This window comes from Phoxinus phoxinus, assembly GCF_949152265.1.
Source record: "Phoxinus phoxinus genome assembly, chromosome: 10".
NCBI classification, from domain to species: Eukaryota; Metazoa; Chordata; class Actinopteri; order Cypriniformes; family Leuciscidae; genus Phoxinus; species Phoxinus phoxinus.
Window position 1 is genome coordinate 21,411,536 of NC_136885.1, and position 12,630 is coordinate 21,424,165.

At 36.2% G+C, this 12,630-nt stretch overlaps 1 protein-coding gene across 1 annotated transcript in view; it reads right to left on the bottom strand.

Annotated features, from left to right (window-relative positions):
• alg2 (ALG2 alpha-1,3/1,6-mannosyltransferase) overlaps window positions 1-11,269 on the bottom strand; it is an 88,472-nt gene extending 77,203 nt beyond the window's left edge. Inside the window, exons 1-2 of the mRNA XM_079626855.1 lie at window positions 11,019-11,269; window positions 10,740-10,873 (exon numbers count right to left, since the gene is read on the bottom strand). The gene's annotated coding sequence lies outside the window, so the exon portion shown is untranslated. The remainder of the gene's footprint in view (window positions 1-10,739; window positions 10,874-11,018) is intronic.
• Between the last annotated feature and the right edge of the window lie 1,361 nt (window positions 11,270-12,630).

Genomic DNA, 12,630 nt, shown 5'->3' on the forward strand with positions numbered 1-12,630 from the left:
AAGAAAGCGCTTGATTGCTCAGATTTTTTATACTTAATTGAATTCAGCTGTCCACATGAAAAATGTATTGTTTCCATGTTCTCCAGTGACACAAGTGTATATTGTATAGTATGCATACTGTGCAGTTTTCTTTATGCATAAATACTCAGGTGATCACGTTTGCCAAAATACATAATGCACAATACTGTATACTTTGTCCACTTCATACTTTGACCTTCCAATGCCAGTTTGACAGATCAGTAGTAATAATAGCTGGGTGAGTTTTAACATTTGTGGGGGGGGGTTTGTGTCATTTTCTGACAAGTCAACAAAGCTGAACTGAGCAGGCTCATGGGGACGCAGGTTCCCAGGCTCATGAGTCTGACCTGGGTCATCATTTCCTGATACTATTTTCTTTCTCTCACCCCTATTTTCATGTCTACACCGCAATTTACTATAAAATGAAGATAAAGCCAAATTTTTTTATTTATTTTAATGAATTAACCGATTTATTTTTATCCTGATAAGTGTGTGCCACCCAAATCCAATGTGATGAAGTCATGACAACAATGTAGTATTTTACTATTTGAAACAGGCCACAACAGGGGCTAACTAATGGTTAGAGAGTCGGACTTGTTAACAGCACTCTCTTCCATTCTCATTACCCACAACTGAGTTGAGCAAGTGTGTGTGTGTGTTCAATACGTACTTGGACGGGTGAAATGCAGAGGACAAATACCGAGAATGGGACACCATACTTGGCTACACGCGTCACGTCACTTAACGTTCTTGTAAAATGGCTATTGGCTACAGTTTCATTTACTATGCAAAAAATGTGTAGTTAGGTAGGCAGTAGGTATAGTATGGTATATTGCCCAGTAATCAATGGCCCGGTCTCAAACAGCATACTTGAAGTGCACTTGAGGACTTGCAATTGACTTTCCCAATGCCTGTTATGTCCGCAAGGCCTTCTCATTGGTCATTTTTGTTTTTTTCACACCCTTTGCGGCTGTGCACACTTTCACGCAACTCAAGCAAGCTCGACTTTTACCCAACAGTCTGAGCTGCATTACATCACTAAAGCGTGGAAGCCAGGGCTTTGGGTGCCATTTGGGGCAAAGACAAAAAGTAAGCTAGTATTTCATTCTGAATCTGAACATAACCAGAGTTACCCAATATCCTCTGTGAACTTCTTAGGGAGGTTAAAAGTCAAAGACGAGAGTGTGTAATAGTTTATTTCTAGCAGCATAGTAAGTTCTAAAAGGGAAGAACCCTTAATACATTCCTCACATTTTTAATTGGTGAAACAGCTCTGAAATACCAAGGTCTCTTTATCACTCCACTGCTCGCTCTCCAGAAAATATAAACAGACCTGCTCCATTTATTCAACTTGTAACAAACATTAAGTTCCTAATATGTCACCGCTGGGGAAAGAACAGAGCATGATTATGTTAGTCAGAATATAAACAGTGAGTAGCCAATATTTAGAAAGAGCCTGATCCATCACAGTTGGTGATAGCTAGTTATGCTGTATATGGAGATGACCTCATCTCTCTGTGACAAGTCCAAGCCGACTCATTTGAATCCGAAGTTTGAATGAAATTCCATTCCAGTGGTAAAGGAACTCATTATCAATGGTGCGGTTGCTATTACCTAAGGGCTGATGGACATTCATAGTGTTGTCTGGGTGATTTGAATACTGTTTCTGTTAATAGTGCAGATAGGGCTCTGTTGCGTAGGTTGTGGTTTGAGTGTAATGAGCACACCTCAGGCCATTTGACCTGGATATTGAACATAAATAAATAACTATTGAATCTATATTTGTCAATAACTATTTTGGTTTGCCTATTTATGAAATGATGTTTCCATCTCAGATTTAAAAATAAAACAGGCAAATGTGAGAAAGTAAAAAAATAGTCACAATGTATTACTTTCTGTGATACAATACAGGAAAAATTGAGATATAAATCATAATTACAATAAATAAATGAGTAATAGTGAGATTTATGAGAAAAACACGCAAATGTGAGATTTAAAGTCATAAAATAATTTTAATAAAAATATAAATATAAATATGACAAATAAAGTAAAATCTACAATATAAATTGTCTTAATTATGATCACAATTAAAAGAAATAAAGTAGTTGTGAGAAAGTAATAGTGAAGTCACATTTCTGAAATGTGAGTTCTAAAGTCACATTTATAAGGAAAAAGTCAATTATGAGACAAAGACACAATTTGAGAAGTAGTCAGTTTGTGACAAATTCAAAATATAAGATATAAAGTCCTAATAATGTGAAATTGGACACAATGACCTTTTTTGTTTGTTTGTTTTTTACTTTGAAAACATGCTTTCATAGTTATCAGCTTTCCTTAATGGAAGAAAAATAGGATTTATGAGCAGATGAACAGATAAGTTTGACAGTTGGACACATGTACGCTCAACGCCTCATTTAAATTTTCCAGTGTATACTAATGGTTCAAGTTAGTGGAATGCACCTGTTCAGCAGCTCCTGACAGATCAATAGAAATGGCCATATTTGTCCATTTTCTTCTTTCCTTAAACATATTATATTTGGTGCTGCATTGACCTAAAATGAAAACAATCTATGCGTCTCTTTTCTTCACCCCTTTCTAACCTCTAAGCAGCACTGAGTTGCATATGTGTGTGTGAGAGAGAGAGAGAGAGAGAGAGAGAGAGAGAGAGAGAGAGAGAGAGAGAGAGAGAGAGAGAGAGAGAGAGAGAGAGAGAGAGAGAGAGAGAGAGAGAGAGAGAGAGAAAATAGTCTAGTGATCTAGTGTAACTAGATCATTTTGGCTTCTTTTAAACTCTCCTCCATTTGGGAACTTCCATAACCATCAAAGTACTCCACTTGGGGTAAAAAAAGAGAACAATCTACCCCTGCTTTTCCATTTACACACACAATGTCACATTTTTAAGTCCAATACAAAGTTGCATTCACACAAAACATGATGTAACTGAATAGAAAAGTAAATGTTTGTTAAACCATATAGGTAAATCCTACAGTTTTCACTCTTGAGTCATCAAAATCTTTAATTCTTTAATTTCTGCATTCTAGCCTCAACGGCAGAGCTGTAAGGCATGACTTTGTCCTCTGCACCCGGTCTGCCCTTTTAGCTATGCCCCCAATCACCTATATGGAGACAGATTTTCTGTGACCATTTAGCCCAGTATGTGACGCTACTACCTGTAACTTTAACCACCCATGGGCTGCACACTCGGCTGGCCCACTGTGTTGAATTCATTCATCAGCCGCCAATCAAACATGACCCTGGCCACAGTGACTGGCCAGCAGCGTCTACATTAACAAAACAGTCTGAAGGTACTTCACTCTTCCCTCACTTTGTTCAAATTATTGAAGAAACTAAATTTTTATCGTTTTAATTCATTCTTAATTAAACCACTTTTTATCCCAGAAAATCAGAAGTTTAAGCTTGAGCATGAATACAAATTAAAGGCAATGAATTAAAAGAGTGCCGACTGACTGTTGTAGGGTTGTAGGCAGTTCAATAGAAAGCCATACGTTTTCAGTCAATGAAAATCAGATAAAGTCTGCAGGGGAATACAAGGAAAAAAGGAGTAAGAATGGAGTGAAAGTGAAGGAGTGTTGATAAAGGTGCTCATGCGAGATAGAGCAGCTCTTAGCTCTCTTATACCGTGTTCTAAACCACTGGAGCCAAATCACAGACAAAAGCCCCACTGTTTCAAACTTCCTGTCTATGCGGGTATCAGAGCGCCCAGGTTATGTATGTAGCCTGTGTGTGTGTGTGTGTGTGTGTGTGTGTGTGTGTGTGTGTGTGTGTGTGTTACTCTTAAATGAAAAGACTTCAAAAAGATATGACGTAAATTTCGTCAAGCCTACCTTATCTATAATTTAGATAAGCTGGGTTTGGTGATATTAACATCTATGGTTATAGTTTAACACCTCAGTCAGTTCTCTATAGGACGCCACCATGGGCACGTATTCATGGGCTGACCATAGGACAGGTGATATGATTTGTCCTCTCAGCCAAATCAGGCCTGAGGGTTGTGTGCCAAGGATCCAATCAGGCTGCAGGCTGCTGAATCTCAGGCAATAAGAAATGAGTTTGACCCTGCGTCTGGCCTCAAACACCTTCAAGGACTAAACGCGTCAGTCTGGCTGTAACTAGAAGTACGCCAACAATAAGTTCTTTACATGCACATTAGTGAGTGTGCCTCTGTTAAAAGAAAAGGGAACACTTTATAGTGCACAAACAGTAAAAAAAAAAAAAAAATTATATAGCCAATCTCGGTTGACACTCATGACCCTTAATCAATTCAATACAAGGTGGATGATGCTCAAGCTCAAATAAAATTTCTCTCAAATAAAATATAAAAATTCAAAGAGCAAGAAATGTGCAGAGTGAGCAGTAAATGTGTCACTACTAGCTGCAAGTTCTTTTATTATTTATTAGCTTTTTTCCCCCTTTATTAGAGGATAGTGAATATTTGACAGAAAAGTATGGAAAGGGGTGGGACTCAATGTCCAATGTGCACAATAGCTCCTCAAATCTCACGAGCAATGCGCTTTAATAATTCTTTTTACATTATAAAAGCAAGTATATCCTTATAAGCAATTATAAGTGCCTTATTTTGACTTAAATGGACACTTTATAATTTTATGGGAATCTAAAATAGTAGCCATGAGTGCAACTATTTGATCTACAGAAGTGTTAATATACAATTTTTCATTAAACAACATGTAGTTTGGCCTCAGTTCACAATGTATTACTTATCTAAGTGCTTTGAATAAGTATTCAGTGTTGTAATGGAGTCAAATGGGGAAGTCCCTCTCACTTTAGAGAGAAGATCAGTTCGATTCACACTTAACCACTGTACTGCACACTTAGCGGCCATTCAGCTCTCCGCTGATCCAGCACCGAAGAAACCATCGTATCACTAAACACAGGAAACATCAGATAGATTTGATTAAAAAAAAAAAAATTTCAATCCCGTTTACCTAAATATGAAAGAGTTTTGTGTTTGGAAGTGTTTGCTAATAATACATAGTATTCTATTTGTATTAGACATCAAGAGGGCGATAAGCTAATGACCTTCCTTCTTGACATAGAAAGTCTAAAAGAGCCTATTGGTTCCCAAAACCTCAAGCAATCACAAGACAGAAGAAGTATAGTGTGTTTGCGTGTGTGTATCTTCCCACAAAACCCATCTCTGACGTGAAGTTGTCAGTCTTGTATGCAGTCATAAACTACCAAACTGTGGGCCATACAACTGACAGTCATATCAAAGCCAGATTGTGATTGTACCTACTTGATAAAACTGCAGTTCAATCTGAGGTGACATAAATGAATTAAACATGCAGAGCAGTATGTCAGGTGACATCAGGTGTATTGACCTGGTCTTGGCCTACTTTTATTGGCCCTGTAAAATCAGGAGAGATTTGCAGCCTTTTCTGTAATGTGGTTTACTGGTGAAAGCAGCCATGGTGGGGGGAACTGACATGGCAGAGTGACGCTTAATGCGATTATTTATTATACAAAAAAGTCTCTGTCCAAACATTTAGATAAGACGATCCCCTTTCTACTCTAAAACCAGCACATCTGAATCATATCCTCTTAGAAACATACAAACACACGTACACCCCCATACATTCACTCAACAGGCCTATAAATGCAGAAATATTACACTAAACAGGCACACTTTGTTGAGTTAACTCGCCACCATTAAGTCAATACGCTACTGTGTGATCTGTAACATGCTAGGGCTTGCTTAAGAATAATCTAGTTACATAATTCATCATTAGACACAAAAAAAGTGTATATAGTGGAAAATGTATTATGTCTTAAATTTGTGTCTATAAATAGTCACAAATTATCTTTAACTATTGTTTCATATGATTTTTCTTCATCATATAGCTTAGTATATTACTTACATTTATAAAAAGATTTAAACAAATATGTCTCTTATATTTAAATATTAAAATAAAGAAACATTTAAATAGATCAATTCAAATATAAAAAAGTAAATAAAGTAAAATAAAAATCTTAAATCCAATAACAGACGCCAAAGAACTGATCTAAGGAAAGTTGTTTTTGAACCTTTGTAAACATCATTTTAGAGTTTGAATATTCTTGAGAATATTTAAATTCCCACACAGAGGGAAAAATACAAGATAAGACATATGAATAAGGTTCGGGTCGGGATATTAAATTATTCTGGGGATATTCTGCTTGAAAACAGGGCACAGCACACCCTATTCAAAAGAGCAAACAATGAAATGTAAATTCAATTTTATATAAAACAAAAAAAAGTAGTTGATTCAAACTAATTGAAAGACCAAATTGCATTACCGGTATATTGTTCATAATTCTCGCATTGTTATATATGCCAGAATTTTAGGTTACATTGATTGAAATCATTTTGTGACCAAACAAAAAAAAGGGCCCATTTATGTCAACCCTGATGCCTCTATTTTATAGAAATAGTTTTTTATAGATATATATAGTTTTATGTAGCTACATTATTATAAATGTAAAAAGAAATACATCCAATAACTTTCAGTGAGGCTGTTTTAAAGGGTTTGGGGAATCCCTGCCAGAACACGAGCTTGACCCTCTCAGTCATTTGGTAAACTAAAAGGATGAAAGTATTTGCTGTTTACCTAAATGCTAGTATGTCACGACCTCTGTACGTTTGTGTGGGTTTAACAGAATGTGTGTGTGTGTGTGTGTGGCAGACAATGTATCTGAACTAAAGCTTCTACTCTTTATAAAGTCTCAAGGCAAACAGACATTTGTTCAGAATGCAGGTTTCAAGATCAAAGTAATTGAAGGTTATTTCATAGTTGTTCAACCTGTGTATCCCTTCCCCCCATTTGAAATCCTTTGAATGAAGTTGCATAAAACAGGCAACTGTTATGCAAGTAATGGCAACGTCCCACACATACACATTTCTTAGCATCATGTATGTCAGAAAGAGGGTGTGACACCGGTTTGGTGTGAAACCCAGCTAGAGAGAGTAATTCCGGAATATGACGAAAACTGGCTGGACCTTATTGGTTAAAAAATGCAGGGGGAGCAGATTTTTACACAACTATTGCTGGGAAATTCACAATGGCAATGACAGGTAGTTCTTCAAAACCCACACAATGTGTGAGATTGCATTTTTTCATCATCGAAACTATTCTCACAACTTTCACCAAAACGGTGAGTAATACACTCTTTGTGAGTGACCCCAGATTTAAATGTCAAGATGCCGCTATGCTGATTCACGAGTATGACGGAAGGTCAGAAGACATGAGACAAGTTTTCCCCTTGATTTCATGGACTTCAAGTACTGCAGTATCCTTACATTCCCAAAGGTGAAAATGTGGGTGTCTGAAAGTACACTATTCCAAACATTGACATAAATGGTGCAATTCTGCATCCCAGATTACAGAAATGGGTTGCATCTTGAGAAGAGGAGTGCAGGCTACATGAACAACTCTCAGGCCCTAAAATATGTCAAATTCAAGTCACGAAGGCCAAGTGTCACTGTGATTATACCACCGGGAAGGAGTGTCCTGCCTTAGCTATGGAGTGAAGCGGATACAGAGCTTTCATAAATCTGGCAACCTCATTATAAAAGACTTTTTCATTTTCATTCTCATTGCCAAGTCATCCAACAACTTGTGCATTAATATAGAACTTTCTAAAAAGTTTCATTTAGTCACACACCTTTCACAATCCTATAAGAATTTAGAGTTGGAATTATACATTTTATAAATCTGCTTTCAATGCCAAGCAAAAACAGATTAATTGATTTAAAAAAATATGCAAATCCCAAATACTCATCATGAGTCCAAATGAAATATAATAAGATATTTTAGTGGTGTAATAATTAAAATAAATTTTAAAGAAAATTGTATTTTAGTTTTTTTAAATGTAATGATTGTTTAAAAAAAATGTAAGCAGGTCCAAATAGTTGTAATAAGCAATTGTTGTTGAAAATGTTTGAGGGGGAAAGGCCCTAAATTTCAAATAAGTTCCAAAATACAAGTAACTGATTGAGCTGTGAGAAAAAGAACATATTTTCACCAAATTTATCAACTGCAGTAAATGTGTCATTACTCATAGTGTTTGAATGAAAGTCAATCCACATTAATAAAGGCAATAAACAACACCAACGCACTGACATTTTAAACTAACCCTTGCAACATACACCAAGAAGTACGGTAATCTGTTTCTCTGTGTGTGGTGTTTATGAGTCTCTATGAGGTGCACTATATGATAACATTATACAAAGAATTGTTATCTTAAGAGAGAGAAGGCTACATCTCTTTTTCTATACACACACTCTCTCTGCTTAAACTAAGGCTTGTCTGCCTTGTCTTTCAGGAACTCATTCACCTAGCCAACATACAACACGCATGTCATGGTCTGCTCCCTTGAAAAGTTCAAAACAAACATGCACACAAAGAAAACCATAATCCATGCATTCCAAGAGGTTTGCACATGGGTATCACTTCATATGCTCACATGCAAAATACAATATACAGCAAAGACGTTAAAATAGCAAATCAACTCTCTATTGCTTACTCACTGGGAAAGCCTCATTCATAAGTTTGGTATGTCATACAGTGCATTTGTTTAATGTTTAATGAGCCTTCTAATTAATGGCATATTTATTTTTAAAAACTCTGACAGGACTGTCTTTTTTAATATTCAATATATGAATATGTCTGTGCTGTTAGGAGATTATATTTGTTTTGTGTTAAATATTTGAGGTTACGATGAATCTAAACACAATGACATTATACTACAAAATATCAGTATGATCAACACTGATCAATAATCAGTCCTCATATGCATGAACCATGAGATTCAGTACTCCATTTATTTATCTTTCTGACTCAATGGTACGCTCACAACAAAAGCATTCTGCATACTTAACCTATGAACACCTGCAGAACTATCAGTCGGAATTCCTGTACAATTGTTCTGACACCCCACACAGTGGGGGCAACACAAATACTGAGGAGTGGTAAGAGGATGAGATGCACGCATACACCCACATGCTTCATGCACTGAAAATCCTGTAAAATTTACGTTTTAAAAACTGGCAGGTGCGGTTGCCAGACATTCACTGTAAACAAAACAAATAAGAGGGGCATTCCAACAGTTCGGTTGAATTTAGTTTGTTGAGATACATATTTTTGTATTCTTTTCTAAAATTCTTTTTTAGTCTTTCTAAAAAAAATAATCCTGTCCATCATAATAAAAACACACTGGTCAAGCTCAGGCTAGTATAACCTAATGATAATGAACCAAATATTTCACATGTGGTCTAGGTAATTTGTCCACCCTGTTACATGACGTTTTTTACAATGCAATGTGTAACTGGGTGGATGTTTTAAGCCAACAAAGAACAAAATTACATTAACATTTAGGAATAATTTCAATATATAGATAAATAATGGATATAAATAGATATAAAATCTATTTTTTTTTTAAATGTTCATGGCAGTTTTAGTTGCCACAACAGAGTGGACATGCTATGTTTTACGCTATTAGATAAGTCTTCCAAAATTAGGAAAAGAGAGTGTTTTTTCTTCTTCTTGTAGTCGCTTTGCCAACAAGAAAATTATGTTACTTCTAGCAAGTCATGTGATTGTATACGCTTAAAGGCCCACTGAAGTGCCTTAGAACACGTAATTTCCACTGAAACGGGAAGCTAAGGCGGGACATATTTAATGGCTCCTCCCCCTTTTTAAATAGCCAATAGAATTTAGTTTACCTCACAGACTGCAATTCGTTCGTCAGCACCATGGAAGCGAATCCGAGCTCTGATGATACATTGGATTCAATAGCAGAGGTGTGAATAAATTCTAGCCATTTCATTCTTAACCAGTAGTTTAATTAAAACGGAATAAAACGTAAGCGTTTGAGCAACCGAACACACGTCTCCAACTTATATTGCTCCGTGAAGTGTCATGCCGTCGCTTTGGCCAGGTGGTATAGCATTAGGGTTTATGCTTTATATGCTTTAGATTATAGAGAGCATTGGACAGAAGATGTGATTTGATTCGACTATGATCCATTTTAGTGAAAGTGAGAGACTGTAAGTTTTTAATGCTTATATCTCCTAAATGCGAATGTCATTTAGAATTTAGAATGTCATTAATTTGGAACACCCCCACTTATTCATAACCTTAAGGCTAACATATTTATACTAAAAGCTAAAAAAACATTTTGATTTCAGGGGGCCTTTAAGATTTTAAAGGGCAAATAGAGCCAACAAGAGCAAATGTAACAACGCCGCCTATGGTTTCATGGGGACATAAAATACAGCAAACCGTAGGAATGACCTGATGACAACATTACAGACATTACAGAATGGTATTTGAGTTCATAAGAGAAGTTCATGAGGAGCATGTTCATTTAATCCAGCCAGGGGCGTAATTTGTGGGGGGGTTGGGGGGAGATAACCCCCCCAATATTTAAATCTATGCATTACAACCCCCCCACAACCCCCCCAATATTTATACCATGATCACATGAAAACCCCCCCAATGTTCAAACCAAATCTACGCCCTTGGGGGGGTTGGGGGGGAGATAACCCCCCCAATATTTAAATCTATGCATTACAACCCCCCCACAACCCCCCCAATATTTATACCATGATCACATGAAAACCCCCCCCAATGTTCAAACCAAATCTACGCCCTTGAATCCAGCCAATCAGCATCAGAGGACGACGCATATAAACCACCACTAACCTCAGTCCTGAGACTGTTTTGCGGCATCCGCACCACCCTGACCCCAACTCCACCTTCTCAGCATGGTTTTCTCTAAGCCAGAAAGGTTTCGGGTCAAGTCTCGAGCCCTCCACCAACTCAAATACGTTTATTTCCTGTTCAATTCAAAGATTACATGAACATGTGAAATCATTAATTATTATTTAACAATTGAGCAAAATATAGTTCACTGCATACTAGTTTCCACTATTAAAAGGATAATTGACTAAAAAAAAAAAAAATCTGTGATTTTTTACTCACCGTTGTGCTCGCGTTAGTTTGGCAGTGAATGTCGACCACCTCAAAGCTTTAAAAATACAAAAGTACCATAAAATGATCCCATGCCACTCGAATATTCCAAGTGTTCTGGAGGCACATGACAGGGTTTAGCGAAAAAGCAAAGTGAAATGTAATAAAAAATTTAGCAAAAATCTTGACCTTGGCCATTGCTCTCCTGTTGCACGAACATGGGTGCCTCTGGGAAGCGAGCAACATTTCCCGCCAATGCGCTCAGTGAAAGCACGTGCGCTGCATTTTTGGAAATGTATCAATTTTATATATATATATATATATATATATATTATTATTATTATTTATTTATTTTAAGCAGGCATACCCTGTCTTTGATGATGTCACTCACATCCAGGTCATTGCTTGAGTGTAATCAAACATAAGTACAAACGCCCACTCACAAACACAAGAAAAACTAACAAATAGTTTTTACCACGCATGACCTTTAAGCTTGTCAACCTGGGATATGCTTGATTTAACACTTATACAATAAAATAACACTCACTTCACTTATGAATATGTAAATATATGCCCACAATGCAAATGACAATCTTTCCCATTAATGTGTGATTTAAGGTAAGAAGTAATAGTAATAATACAAAATAGTCGTCACTACTGGACTGTCCTAATATAAAATTATCTTAAATGATTATAGTCATCATGTGACTTTTATCATTCACCTCAGCCCAGGGAAGCAGTTTTCTCTTCCTTTTTGATGAGTCAGTGCTGTAAAAGCCATTCGGATATCTGTCACTCATAAATCCATTGTACAATCACTGCCGGAAAACGTGGGAGTTTAAGTTGAAATACATGTCTTTCCAATGTAAAGAGTAAAGTTAAAGACCTTCATAAATGTGCTCATTATTCATAATATTCTCCAAACAGTTACCATTTGTGAATATATTCGTTCATGTGAAAAACTAAAGTTAGGCCTAGAAGTAGGCTACTATGGGAATAATATTCTCCTAATTCTAATTTGAAACCCTTCCTGATCTTATGGTTTCAGTTCACTGTTCTAATCAGATCGAGTGAGTGTGACCTTACGAATAGCCTCCTCTAAAGCAGACATCCTCAATCAGAAGGATAAGAGCAACATAAGGTGTTTAGGTGTGATTGCATCGATTTCAAAATTAAAAAGCTTGTGAATTTCTGTTGTAGTAAAAAATAATATACAGATGGTATGGTTAGTGCAGAGCCTTTATAGTTGAAAATACAGAAAAAGTATATTGTAATAATTGCTTATAGTCACAGTCTAGAACTTTATTTCATTTTCTAGACCAATGTCAATGTACAACAAGTAAACATCTGAGAAGTGTGCCTTTTTCCAGACAGAACATCCCCACACCTTTTGACCAATTCATTTTCATGACTTTTATAGTCATTTATAATTACAGCATTGTATTATTATTTTTAAATCAATTTCTATACTTTTTTTCTGAAACTGAAAACCACAATTTTAAAATTCCCTGATATTTCTTTTTTTTTAAAACATGTTTTCCCAAATCAGGGACTTTTATGACACTCACGATGACTTCTGTTTTGTTTTCAGCTTATATCGCTTTCATTCAGTTTCATACATAAT